This window comes from Balaenoptera musculus, chromosome 16, assembly GCF_009873245.2.
Source record: "Balaenoptera musculus isolate JJ_BM4_2016_0621 chromosome 16, mBalMus1.pri.v3, whole genome shotgun sequence".
In the NCBI taxonomy this organism is placed as follows: domain Eukaryota; kingdom Metazoa; phylum Chordata; class Mammalia; order Artiodactyla; family Balaenopteridae; genus Balaenoptera; species Balaenoptera musculus.
In genome coordinates this window covers 81,431,820-81,444,911 of record NC_045800.1, presented here as the reverse complement: position 1 = coordinate 81,444,911, position 13,092 = coordinate 81,431,820, and the positions used below count along the sequence as shown (strand labels likewise).

The window sequence follows — 13,092 nt, the reverse complement described above, 5'->3', positions numbered from 1 at the left end:
AGAGTGGCCCCCGCTTGCCGCAACTAGAGAAAACCCTCACACAGAAACAAAGACCCAACACAGCCAAAAATAAATATAAATAAAAAAAATAAAAAAATAAAAAAGATCAGAGAGGAAGTAAATAAAATAGAGACCAAAAAATATAATAGAAAAGATCAGTGAAACCAAGAGCTGGCTTTTTTGAAAGGGTAAACAAGAGTGATAAACATCTAGCCAGGCTCATCAAGAAAAAAAAGAGAGAGGACCCAAATAAACAAAATAAGAAATAAAAGAAGAGAAATAACAACTGATATCACATAAAAGCAAAAAGTCATAGGAGACTACTACAAACAGTTATATGCCAACAAATTGGACAACCTAGAAGAAATGGACAAATTTCTAGAAACATTACAACCTTCCAAGACTGAGTCAGGAAGAAATAGACAATCTGAATGGACCTATCACGAGTAGTGAAATTGAATTTGTAATTAAAAAAAAAAAATCCCAGCAAGCAAAAGTCCAGAACCTGATGGTTTCATAGGGGAATTCTACCAAACATATGAAGAAAAGCTAATAGCTATCCTTCTCAAACTATTCCCCAAAATTGAAGAGCTGGGAACACTCTCAAATTCATTCTGTAAGGCCACCTGATATCAAAACAAGACAAGGACAATACAGAAAAGGAAAATTAAAAGCCAATATCTCTGATGAATATAGATGCAAAAATCCTCAACAAAGTATTAGCAAACTGAGTTTAACAAAATATAAAAAGTATCATACACCATGATCAAGTGGGATTTATTCCAGGGATGCAAGGATAGTTCAGTATTCACAAATCACTCAATGTGATACACCACATTAACAAAAGAAAGAATAAAAGTCACGTGATCGTCTCAGTAGATGCAGAAAAATGTATTTGACAAAATTCAGTATCCATGCATGATAAAAACTTTCATCAAAGTTGGTAGAGAGGGTATATGTTGGTATATCTCAACATAATAAAGCCCATTTATGATAAACCCACTGCTGACATCATACTCAATGGTGAAAAGCTGAAAGCCTTTCCTCTAAAATCACAAACAAGACAAGCATGCCCACTCTCAGCACTTTTATCCAACATAGTTTTGGAAGTCCTAGCCACAGAAATCAGGCAAGAAAAAGAAATAAAAGGCATCCAAATTGGAAGAGAAGAAGTAAAACCATCACTATTTGCAGATGGCATGGCAATGTATATATAAAACCCTAAAGTCCCCACCAAAAAACTATTACAACTAATAAATGAATTCAGCAAAGTTTCAGGATACAAGATTAATATACAGAAATCTGTTGCTTTTCTATACACTAATAATGAACTATCCAAAATCTAGAAAACAATCCTGTTTAAAATCACACCAAAAACAAAACAAAACCCTATGAATAAACTTACCAAGGAGATGAAAGACCTATATTCTGAAAACTATAAAACATTGATGAAGGAAATTGAAGATGATACAAAGAAATGTAATGATATCCCATATTCATGGATTAGAAGAATTAATATTGTTTAAATGTTCATACTGCCCAAAGTAATCTACAGATTTAATGCAATCCCTATAAAAATATCTATGACATTTTTCAGAGAACTAGAACAGGTAATCCTAAAATTTATATGGACCCACAAAAGACCCTGAATTGCCAAAGCAATCTTGAGAAAAAGGAACAGAGCTGGATGTATTACACGCCCTGATTTCAGACTATGCTACAAAGCTACAGTAATCAAAACAGCATGGTACTGGCACAAAACCATAGATCAACAGAACAGAGTAGAAAGCCCAGAAATAAGCCCACACACTTATGGTCAATTAATGTATGACAAAGGAGGAAAGAATATATAATGGAGAAAAGACAGTCTCTTCAATAAATGGTGCAAGGAAAACTGAACAGCTACATGTAAAAGATGGGTTTGTGACATAACTTTCCCTCTTTTAAAAAAAAAAGTCCTCTTATATTAGAACAAACTCAGTTATTGGGGTATTATATTTATTCCAATAATTTTAATTTAATTTATTTTTATCACTGTGATATTAAAGGTACTACCTCAGTCACCCTAGGAGTTGAGTATAAAAGTTGGCATCATGTTGGCCTCTCAAGTGCTTGCTTAATACAGAATATTTATCAAAATAAAATACCAAAGAGCCTGGCTTTGTCTCAAACTTGATTTTCTTATACCAGAAGCACTATTTAATGAGGCACTTAGAATTCCATAACACCCACCATGGTGCTGTCACAAATGATGCCACTGTTAGAGAAGATGAAAAAGATGAAGTAGAAGAAAGCCAAGTGAGAAACACTCTCCTCAAAGGAATGCAGAGGAAGAACTTGAAAGAAAGATGGAATTGGCCAAGAAAGCACAGAGGGAGGGAAAGGGGAAGGGCAGTTGGTGCTCTTGTTAATCTGTTGGTAAATTCCAAATGTTTAGGGTATGCTTTGTATACCAGGGTTATCTATGGAATTTCATTGTCTAGGAATACTTTGGGGTAGGAGTTTTCTCATGCTCGATAGTATATCAAGACAAATTTTAGCTGAAAACTGAGGCAGTATGGTATTTCCTTGACTTGTTTTGCAGTATTTCCTTTCTTTAATTACCTAATTATAGTATGTTCTTTCACCATTAGCAAAAGACTCTCAGAACCCAAATGCTGATTCCTGGCAATCTGTGCTCACTCAGCGACCACCAATGAGCATCTACTAGGCACAGGCTCATGAGGGCTCCTTCTGAAATGAGAATGGCCCTTGTTTGTTAATGCTGAGTACAATCTCCCCAGATGTCTGCAAAAACTTTTATCAGATCATTTAAAATTGCCTGAAATCTGGATAAGTAAGGCACGTATTATTAGTTGCCAAGATCCACTTATTTGGGAATCACTGGGCTTTTGAAAGAAAAACAAATGTAGTAAACCCAGCCTAAGTTTCAGTATCTTAGAAACTAAACCCACAAGAGTGAGACAGACTGAACAATTTCATTTATCAGTCTGGACTAATACCTTTATCCAAAAGAGATCCTTCAAGTTATACCACTTAAGATAAAGGTCAGGTCTATTCACTAAAAGCATTGCAATACAGGAAGTCAGCTCAGTGGTTTAGGGCAGAAGCACTGATTTTACATGTATAATTTCCTTTTGAAACCAGAAAACACGCCTTCACTGTTTTTTAATTCACATCCCCCAAAAAATCAAAATTCATAAGATGGATAAAAATCAAGTGGGTGGCTCTTTGCCTTACAAAAACGTTAAGCCTCAGAGTTATTTTCAATAGTGAAATTCGCTCTTTTGTTCTGGCTTCCCTTAAAGGTGTTTACCACTTGAGAGGAAAACACAGGCCACTGCAGCTTAGGGGGGTTGGGAGTTGGAGAAGTTACTGCCAAAGGGAAATTAATCAACGGGAAGACAGAGCAGGTCTGGACTGCTAGAACAATGAACTGCCATATACACGTGCAACGAAATGTTAATACTGCTATAGTAATACAATGAACCTTCCTAAAACATAATGTTATCCTGTATCCCTTTGGTTTAAAATCTCAGTGACTCCCCTCAGGTCCAGAATTTGGTAAAAGTTCCCTTAGCAGCAGGGGCTCCTTCGGTACCAACAGCAGCTGATGCTTTGAGCATGTCTCCACGTCTCTCTCACTCCCAGAACTCAGGGACACGTGTCTCCCTCAACCTGCTATGTGGTTACGTGGCTCTGGCCATCATGCAGCCTCTTACCTCTGCCTGGACTGTCTTTCCTACTTTCCCTCCAACCCTGGCCTCAGTCTCCTCCCTCTCCTGCTGCCAAAGTACACCTTGTCCGCCTGATAAACTCCTACACATCCCTCAAGAGCCAGCTTAAGGATTCACTTTTTTGCAAAGCTTTCACTCACTTCCCAGATCTGGTCCATCATTGTAGCCAGGGACTGAGGGTCCCTGAAGAGAGTGTAAAGTGGGATGACTTTCCAATAGTTTCAAACTGAGCTGAATCAAGAAGAATGTTGCCCTGTTCATGACCTTGCTGCCTATGGAGAATTCATGGTAAGCTGTGTTGGTGAGGACCCAAGGCTGTTTGGAATCCAATATCTTGAAGAATGGGCCTTGAACAATGAGTGTATCAGGGCTCTCTCACAAAAGGAGATGAATAGTATTGAGAACAAAAATGATTTCATTTATAACAGAAGAGGGAGAAAAATGAAGATATACAGGTGGAGATGCTATAGATATTACTATTTACCTAAGTTTATGTTCTAAAAGTAGCCAGATAAGTGGCGGAATCCTGTACTTGACTAAACAAGGAAAGAGATCGCTTCATATTTGTAACTTCAAAGCATATTGATTAACTCATGTTTTAACCAGATGATGGTAGAGGTACATTTCTCTCTATTATCTATCTCTTTGGTGTTTCCAGAGCACTCTTACATTATCACTGTTGTCCTATCATTGTTTTAGTCTGCTGAGCTGTCAACGTGATGAGGTCAGAGTTTTGCTCACTCTGGTGTCTCCAGTGACTAGCAGAGTTTTTGACATATTGTAGGTATTTGATAAGTATTTGTGGAATAAATTGATGTGTATATAATGTCATAGTTTGGTTCCTCTCATTTACTGTTGTTTCTAAAACAACATCAGCATGTTGGATGCTCTCAGAAAATATTTCTTTTTTTTTTTTTGCTTTATCTTTTTTTCTTTTAACACCTTTATTAGTGTATAATTGCTTTACAATGGTGTGTTAGTTTCTGCTTTATAACAAAGTGAATCAGCTATACATATACATATATCCCCGTATCTCTTCCCTCTTGTGTCTCCCTCCCACCCTCCCTACCCCACCCCTCTAGATGGTCACAAAGCACCCAGCTGATCTCCCTGTGCTATGCGGCTGCTTCCCACTAGCTATCTATTTTACATTTGGTAGTGTATATATGTCCATGCCACTCTCTCACTTCGTCCCAGCTTACCCTCCCCCCTCCCCATGTCCTCAAGTCCATTCTCTACGTCTGCGTCTTTATTCCTGTCCTGCCCCTAGGTTCTTCAGAACCATTTTTTTCTTTAGATTCCATATATATGTGTTAGCATACAGCATTTGTTTTTCTCTTTCTGACTTACTTCACTCTGTAGGACAGACTCTAGGTCCATCCACCTCACTACAAATAACTCAATTTCGTTTCTTTTTATGGCTGAGTAATATTCCATTGTATATATGTGCCACATCTTCTTTATCCATTCATCTGTCCATGGACACTTAGGTTGCTTCCATGTCCTGGCTATTGTAAATAGTGCTGCAAAGGCAGACAAAGGATGTCTGAAGTTCTGCTTGTTGAGTGGCAGTCTCAGAGACCAGGGCTGTGGACAAAGGCAGCTCTCCCCCTCTCTCCTCCTCTCTTTCTTTGTAAAGTAGCTAAACTTCCTCAGTATTCTGATTACTCAACAAGCAACGAAGATAGAAACTGCATGTTTTGAAGACCAAAACCTGGCCAATAGGTGTCCCTGTTGGGTTTGATCTTGTTTATATTCTTAAATGCAAGATTTCCCTTGAAGGAAGGGGGCCTTTGGCCTCCAAGGCTACGCTAAGGAAGAAATCTTCAGCAAACAAAGGATGCTGCATCAAGCCCTCAGCCACTGCGGCCAGCCCCAACGGTGCACCCGGAGGGCCCTCAGGATGGGAAAGAACAGGATACCTGTCCTAGGCAGCTGAGGTGCATATCAAAGAAATGATTTCAATGAGCCCAGACTCTTGCATCTACCCATACAGAGAAAAGCACTACATTCATTAACTTGAGAGGTCTGGTTTTCTTTAATTAACTGTAATTAACAGATGTTAATTAAGTTGTAAATATGGTAGCATGGAAGGCAGGACGTTTAGCTCTCACACCCAGGTTCCTGGCTCTGTCTCTGCCGGTCTCCACTCTGGAATCTGCTTGGGGTCTTGGTTATGCCTTCTCTCCACTCAGTGGTTCCTTGCTCAGGCCGTAGAGGAGCGACAGTGACGCAAAGATTTATCCTGTCTTAGTGCTCCCAGGACACTCCTTGTTTCCTGCTGAAGCCTCGGTTTCCTTAAACAAACATCTGGAGCTTTGGGCTCTTCTGCAGAACTAAAACCCCCAACAAATGGAAGATGTTAACTGCTTGATGAAGCATTCTTTATTCCTGGAGAACCAGAGAAGCTCAGCAGGAGACCACCTGAGGCCAGATATAAAAAATGCAGGCCCTGCACACACCCTGATCCTTATTAGCAACTCCGCCTTTGAAGCATTGCTATAAAACTCCTCACCAAATCCTCCCAGTTTGGGACACAGAGGTATTGAGGGGCACGAGCCTACTGTATCCCGCTTTGCCTAGCAAAGCAGTAAGGCTGTTCTTTTCTACTTCACCCAAAACTCTGTCTCTGAGATTTGATTCAGCACTGGTGCACGGAGGCCGAGTTTTCAGCATCAGTCTGAGAACATGGAGTAGGTAAGGCCAAGTCCATGGCAGTTCTATCTGTCCTTCCTTTCCCTCCAACGTGCAAGGGAATGAAATGTGACAATCAGTTTCTTCCAACAGTCCTTTGCCTCCAGGGTGAAAGGTGAGTTGAAGGGTTTGGGTAAGGATGAGGGTTGTGGCCATGGAGACTTCATCACACTGAAAGAAACCTGTACTTTCATTTACAAGCGATATCCCTTTGTTATCATTTCCTTTGGAGCTCAGTATTAGCAGCTGAAATTGTCTTAGAAATAAATGAACAGATCCTGAGCTGTCCATTGGCCTTGTCAGTGAGAGGTAATTATCTCTCTGGAGCTTTAACGCAAGCTGAAAAACATTATGCTTTTCAACGTGAAAAAATTGGCTGGCAAAGTCTACTGAAAATTCCATCTGATCTCACAGAATTTGCTTGTGAGAGTTTCAGTGAAAAGGAAACATAATTAACATCCGAAAATTTCTTATCATTGTGCTTGCCTGGGCTCTGCCGATTTGTGTCTGAAAAGCTGAATATTTAATAATGCACTTACTGAAAATGGATTAAGATAAAACCTTCTGTCTCACTTTGTGTTTAGATTACTCAGACCCCCAACCCTGGGAGGATTTCAAAATCAGTTTTAGGCGGAGGCTAGACCAGCTGCCCACTCAAAAAATAAAACTCTCCTCCGTTGGCCATTGAGCCTTAGGATTTGGGAAGGAGTTCACAGGGCCTGTGGGGAGCAGGGGCCAAACTAAGAAAAACAACTGGAAGTAGGAAACAAGTAAAAAGTGAGAATAACAAGGTCCCTGAACCATGAGTTCATTGATCTGCAGTCACCAAGGGCATACGGTTGCCCCTGTCAGCTGGAAACAGCACACCATGACCCAGGCTTCTGGGCCGGCAGGCCACCCTTGAACTCATAACTCTGAGCAGACAGGGTAGGGGGTCCCTGGAGAAAAGGAACCCGACATGGCTTTCTTGACATAAGAGAAGCCATTTGGGGCCTAAGCCATTTTGTGATCTAAGCCTGGCCACAATGCTTGCCCTTGAACAGGTCTCGGTAATTAATGATCTTAAGGAAACAAAAGAATGTTGGAACAAAAGACTATTACCAGGCAAGAGCAGTAACAATAGCAAAGATAATATAGCAGGTGTAAAGACACACAGTCTTGTTTCAATGGTAAAGATTAGCCTGAAGCTCAACCACTGGATCAACTGGAACCTAAGGGGTGATGATCTTGACCTTTTCTGACCCTGGTGACTTCAATCAGCTAAAGCTTGGACTCCGTCTAGGCCTCAGCCCCTTCATGAATATGCACGGACCCTTAGCTTACAACTTCCCCAATTTTGCTGTTGGGGGGGAGACACTGCCTTAGATAAGATCCCCCGTGTTCTCTTTTCGTGCTGCAAGTAATCAATCCTTCATTCTCCCGATCTTTGGCTTGGTTGTGTGTTTTGGCTTGACACCCAGCAAGAGGCGAACCCAGGTTTGGGGGTAACAAAACCTACAGCCAAAGCCTCGGTTGCCTATCAGCCCACGTGGGCCTCTAACCCTGTGATATTCCTACATTCAGGCAGCATGATCAACGATAAAGGAAGGGGAAGCAGAGCTCCGGACTGGAGAGTCCGCTGTGCCTACAGCCAAGGACCCCAACCCCCCTGAATGCCGCGCTGCCATTAGAAGAACGACCAGGTATCTTTGTCCTGACGAGGGAGGAAATTCACAGGAGACAGGTGAGCGCAGCGATTGTGGTTAGACGTTTCCTATTGTTTAATGTGTGCGTGGTAATCACATGTTATTCAACTTTTTAAAAATACACACATAAGTGGAGTTCCCAAACTGAGAGAACAACAAGAACAAAAAAGCCGTGGGTATCTTTCTTCCTGTATTACCCTTGACCGTGTGATGCTTCTGTCTGGTTGCTACAGAACTGGCCAGTGGTTACTGCCTTCTAAGCTCAGCTCCCCTTATCAGCCCATCACCCGCATCCCAGCTCTGCCTGCTCTATCTTCTGCCACTTAACTGAGATTAACTCTGAGCTGAGCACACAGGAAGTGCTCCATAAAGGCTGGTGTTGATGGAGGACCAAAGCCACCAAAGCCACAGACCAAAGCCCCTCTTTGTTGTTGTCTGCATCTACCAGGCCACATGAACATTGCATTTCTTGGGTCAGAACAACTAGAAACACAAAATTTTGGTCTCCAGTGAACACTACTTCCCCCTCAGTGAGAATTTAAGCTCATATTTTGCACTCAGCATTGTGCAAAGATCTACAAGATCCATTAGGGCTGATTACTGCCTGTGGGGGATTTGCACTGCGGATGGAACAATGTGCACTTGTACACAGAAAGCATAAGCATGCAGAAAAATTTAAACTGCCCTCCTGCATCTGTCCTTGAAGCGTTGTCTCAAGGACCGCCTGGTGTTTCCCCATAGACCTCACACGGAGGCCCTCCACACCTCGGCAGCTCTGCCAGGCCCTGCCTTCCGCCCGCAGGCCTGGAAATTTAATTTCGCCACTTGTCTCTTAGAAGCAGGTATATGTTAACTAAGCTCAAAAGATTGATCGGAAAGGCGGAAAGCCAATTTATTAATTCATCTGAGAGGTGATTATGAAGGAACCAAAACACTCACATTTGTGTGACCAGTGGACGTTCCGACTGTTGAGGGACGGCAGTGGGAAGCCTGCTGGGGATGAGAAGGCTGATGACGTGGGTGAAGTCAGAACAGCGAGACAGCGAGACAGCGAGACAGGCCAGTGAGACAGGCCGAGAATCCACCTCCTGCTGGGGAAGGCAAGGTCCGGCCAACCGGAGGACGAGGAACTCATGCCGAGTGGAGCTAGTGAATTGGGTCCTGCTCCTGTTGGTGTCCCAGAGGAATATAGACCCAGGGGATAGAGCTCTTGGTGGAAAAAGAGAAACTGTTTTTATATTTATTTATTTATTTATTATCTCAGAGAAAATGTTTTTTCATGATCCATATAATATTAGCATACTAAGTATTGCCATTTATAACTATTACATTGAGACCAATTCATCTAAATACAGATGGCCAATGCAATTTTTAAAGAAATCATTTCCACAGATACACTGAGAAATTGTTTTTATCACCTTCTTTTGCAAATGTTCTTTCAAATATCTGACTGAATTCTGTTCCCAATTTTGCCAGTTAATACCACGTCCATGGCGAAGCCCCTCAAGTGGTGATGCCTTCCTTCCTCCATCTCGGGATGAGACTCATGCACTGTTTGTCTCCTTCTTGCGGCTCAAGTGAGCAGGATAGAAAGAGAAGTGGCTTATACTGTAATTTACCTTAATTTCAGAGAGAGGATAGAGGAGCACCACGTAGGGTCTAGGCCTCAGTCTTCAGGAGACCTGTTCTCTCTCTGAAGCCCAAATGAAAAAAATGAAATAAATAAATATTATTTATTTATTATAAATAAAGGGAAGGAGGCGGGGGAGACATCTGAGCAATAAAATAATCACCCCCAAGAATTTTTTTGAAAGGCCCATGCATTTCCCTCAACAGAAGAGACCGCCATGTTTTTATTGAAGTGAGTCCCTCTTTGCCCGTTTACCTAATACACAAGTTTCCTTCAATTTAATTAGCTTGTGTGCTGGCACATAGACTATTTCATGATCGTATTATTTGACTCAAAGTGAAGATAGTACTTAGTTTTTGCTATTGTGGTTTCTACAAGACCACATAAGAAAAGGTACATAAAACTGCACAATTAGGCACATATACCTAAGCGGTAAACCACTGCCCACTCTTTGCTGGCCCTGGGACATCCCAGTGTCACGGCCACAGGACCAGTTGATTACCACCCCCATGGTCCTGACTCAGTAGTAATCAAAATTAATTAATTAATTAATAGCATTAATGAATTATTATAATAAATAATAATTGGTTAATTATGATTACTATACCTCATCTAACTATTCAAGGGCTGGGTTTTAAAAATATTTTGCCTGAAGTGATTAGAAATGTTTTAATAAGTACTTAAAGGGTTATATTTCCATTAACTGCAGATTTCACTTAACCAGCTTATTTCCTGTGCTGCTAAATAAATGCAGGGGAGAATTCCCTTATTTCTTGACTCTAATCTAAATGCCTTTGCTTTGAACTCATCATGCTTTGAATTTTTTGGTCTTCTCTTTTAACTGTATGAAACTTTCAAAATCTCCCTATGTCCCTTTAAACTTCATCCTCAGAAAAGGGTGGCATCATTTTTTTTAAAACATTGTAACAACAAAATCTTAAAGGCTATAAGGACTCTTGATCTATGGAATGGCTCATTATTTAGTGGGTGTTTTAAAACAGGCTTTCTTGGACTTCCCTTGTGGTGCAGTGGTTAAGAATCCACCTGCCAATGCAGGGGACACGGGTTCAAGCCCTGGTCGGGGAACTAAGATCCCACATGCTGCGGAGCAACTAAGCCCGTGCACCACAACTACTGAGCCTGCGCTCTAGAGCCCACGTGCCACAACTACTGGAGCCCATGCACCTAGAGCCAGTGCTCCCCAACGAGAAGCCACCTCAATGAGAAGCCCACGCACTGCAACAAAGAGTAGCCCCCGCTTGCGGCAACTAAAGAAAGCCAGCGCGCAGCAACGAAGACCCAACACAGCCAAAAATAAATAAATAAATAAATTTATTAAAAGAACAAAAACAAAAAACAGGCTTTCTTTTCTTTTTTTTTTTTTGAGGTATACTTGATTTACAATGTTGTGTTCATTTCTGGCATAGAAAAAGTGATTCAGTTATACATATATGTATGTATTCTCTTTCATATTCTTCTCCATTATGGTTTATTACAGGGTATTGAATATAGTCCCTGTACTATACAATAGGACCTTGTTGTTTATCTATTTTATATATAGTGGTTTGTACCTGCTAATCCCAAACTCCTAATTTATCCCTCCCCGCCTTCCCACTTTGGTAACCATAAGCTTGTTTTCTATGCCTGTGAGTCTGTTTCTGTAAAATGGGCTTTCTTTATAGCATCTGTATCAAGTCAGCAAGTTCCTTCATCTTCAAACCGTTTTCTGTGGCTTGTCATCCAGCAATAGATATCTGAGAAGCTAAATATTTAAACAGCTTTTTCAGTTTGTCACCTGGTTTCTGTCACAAGCTCTGCTAGTTTTTCGCGCTTCATGTGTTTTGAATCTCCCCAGAGCTGCTGCCGCAGCTGAGGCCTTCCTGGTCTTCCACCTGCATCCCTGCAACAGACTCACAACAGGCCTTCGAGCTCCAAATTGCAGGGCAGAACCACCTCCAGGCCAGCAGTGATAAGAGGGATCCGGACAGCCACCCCACGTGTTTTACAGAGTCCCCTTTGCCAGTTCTGAGTCTATTTGTAAAATGCTAGGAGATAGAAATGTGGTCCCGCCACTGTCATTTGTGCTCTGCAAGCGTCCTTTTAACAGTGGAAGTTGCGGTGTGTAAAGCGGGGCAAGAAGACACCTTCAGGAGTAAATCCTAGCTCTCCTGGGGCAGCAGCGAGCTTCTGGTTGTTCAGTTTCCTGGTTGTTCAATTTCACGGCCGGACACGCTGGGGTCAGCAGCTGCCCCCCCGACTGCCCTGGGCCTGTGTTGTGTGAGAACAATTCATGCCCAGGAACTTCGTGGGACAGGTGCCAGGAGGGCGTCTGCCAGCAGGCCAGACAGCTGTTTCCATTAAATGCCAGGTGAAAAATGGAAAGAAAAATCCATCTGTGGGACTTCCCTGGTGGCACAGTGGTTAAGAATCTGCCTGCCAATGCAGGGGACACGGGTTCGAGCCCTGGTCTGGGAAGATCGTACATGCCTCAGAGTGACTAAGCCCGTGCGCCACAACTACTGAGCTTGCGCTCTAGAGCCCGCACACCACAACTATTGAAGCCTGTGCGCAGCAACGAAGATGCAAAGCAGCCAAAAATAAATAAATAAATACATTTATTAAAAAAAATAAAATCCATCTGTAGCCCCATGAGACCTGGCTTCTATTATCAAATAAGTTTGTGTGTGCATGTCGGTATGTGTGTGGAATTTCTCATAAATTTTGCTTCACTTTCCAAATTGTATACATCTTTCTTCGGCCTTTTGCGTTTCCTCTTCTCTCTCTGTCTCTCCCCCAACCCCTATCTCTGTCCCTCTCTCGAACTCTCCATTCTGCTTCTGCCATTTCTTCCTTTCTCCTCAATGAACACTGGACAGAGAACAGAATTTACTTAAAGAAAAAAAAAAAACCAAAATAAATAATAAAACCCAAAATGATTAATTGGTAAAAAGAAATATTTTCAGTCATTCATTTTTTACTCCTTTATAACTTTTATGCTGTTTTCCTCAAATAATTTATGCTTTAGTAGCTTTGTTCAAATTTTGGAATTTTCTAGGGGCTTATTGATAATTTGGGGGAGATTCATCACGGAGTATTTTGCTTCTTGCGGCATCGTCTTGTTTCAGATGTGTCTTGGTGTGCCTCTGGTAATGTTTTTAGGAATTTTAATTTTATCTTTGGAGCAAGGTAAATGGGCCCAAAATAAATTGGTTGAAAATGCATGTTTCCAACCACTAGTTCAAGCACTGATAACTCGTGTGGCCTCTGAGTGATTTTGTGACAACTCAGTGAATTTGTCTGCTTTCAAACTAATTTTGTTGTTTAAAAATTTTTTAATTCATTTTAT

The 13,092-nt window shown here is 41.4% G+C and overlaps 1 protein-coding gene across 2 annotated transcripts in view; it reads left to right on the top strand.

Annotated features, from left to right (window-relative positions):
- Window positions 1-13,092, top strand: part of MAP3K21 (mitogen-activated protein kinase kinase kinase 21) — a 91,545-nt gene that overhangs the window by 66,605 nt on the left and 11,848 nt on the right. The window contains exons 12-13 of one of the 2 annotated variants that reach the window (XR_005016841.1): window positions 7,995-8,154; window positions 10,748-10,770. The gene's annotated coding sequence lies outside the window, so the exon portion shown is untranslated. Of the gene's footprint in view, window positions 1-7,994; window positions 8,155-10,747; window positions 10,771-13,092 lie in introns of those variants that run through there. The other variant, XR_005016840.1, reaches the window with a different exon arrangement.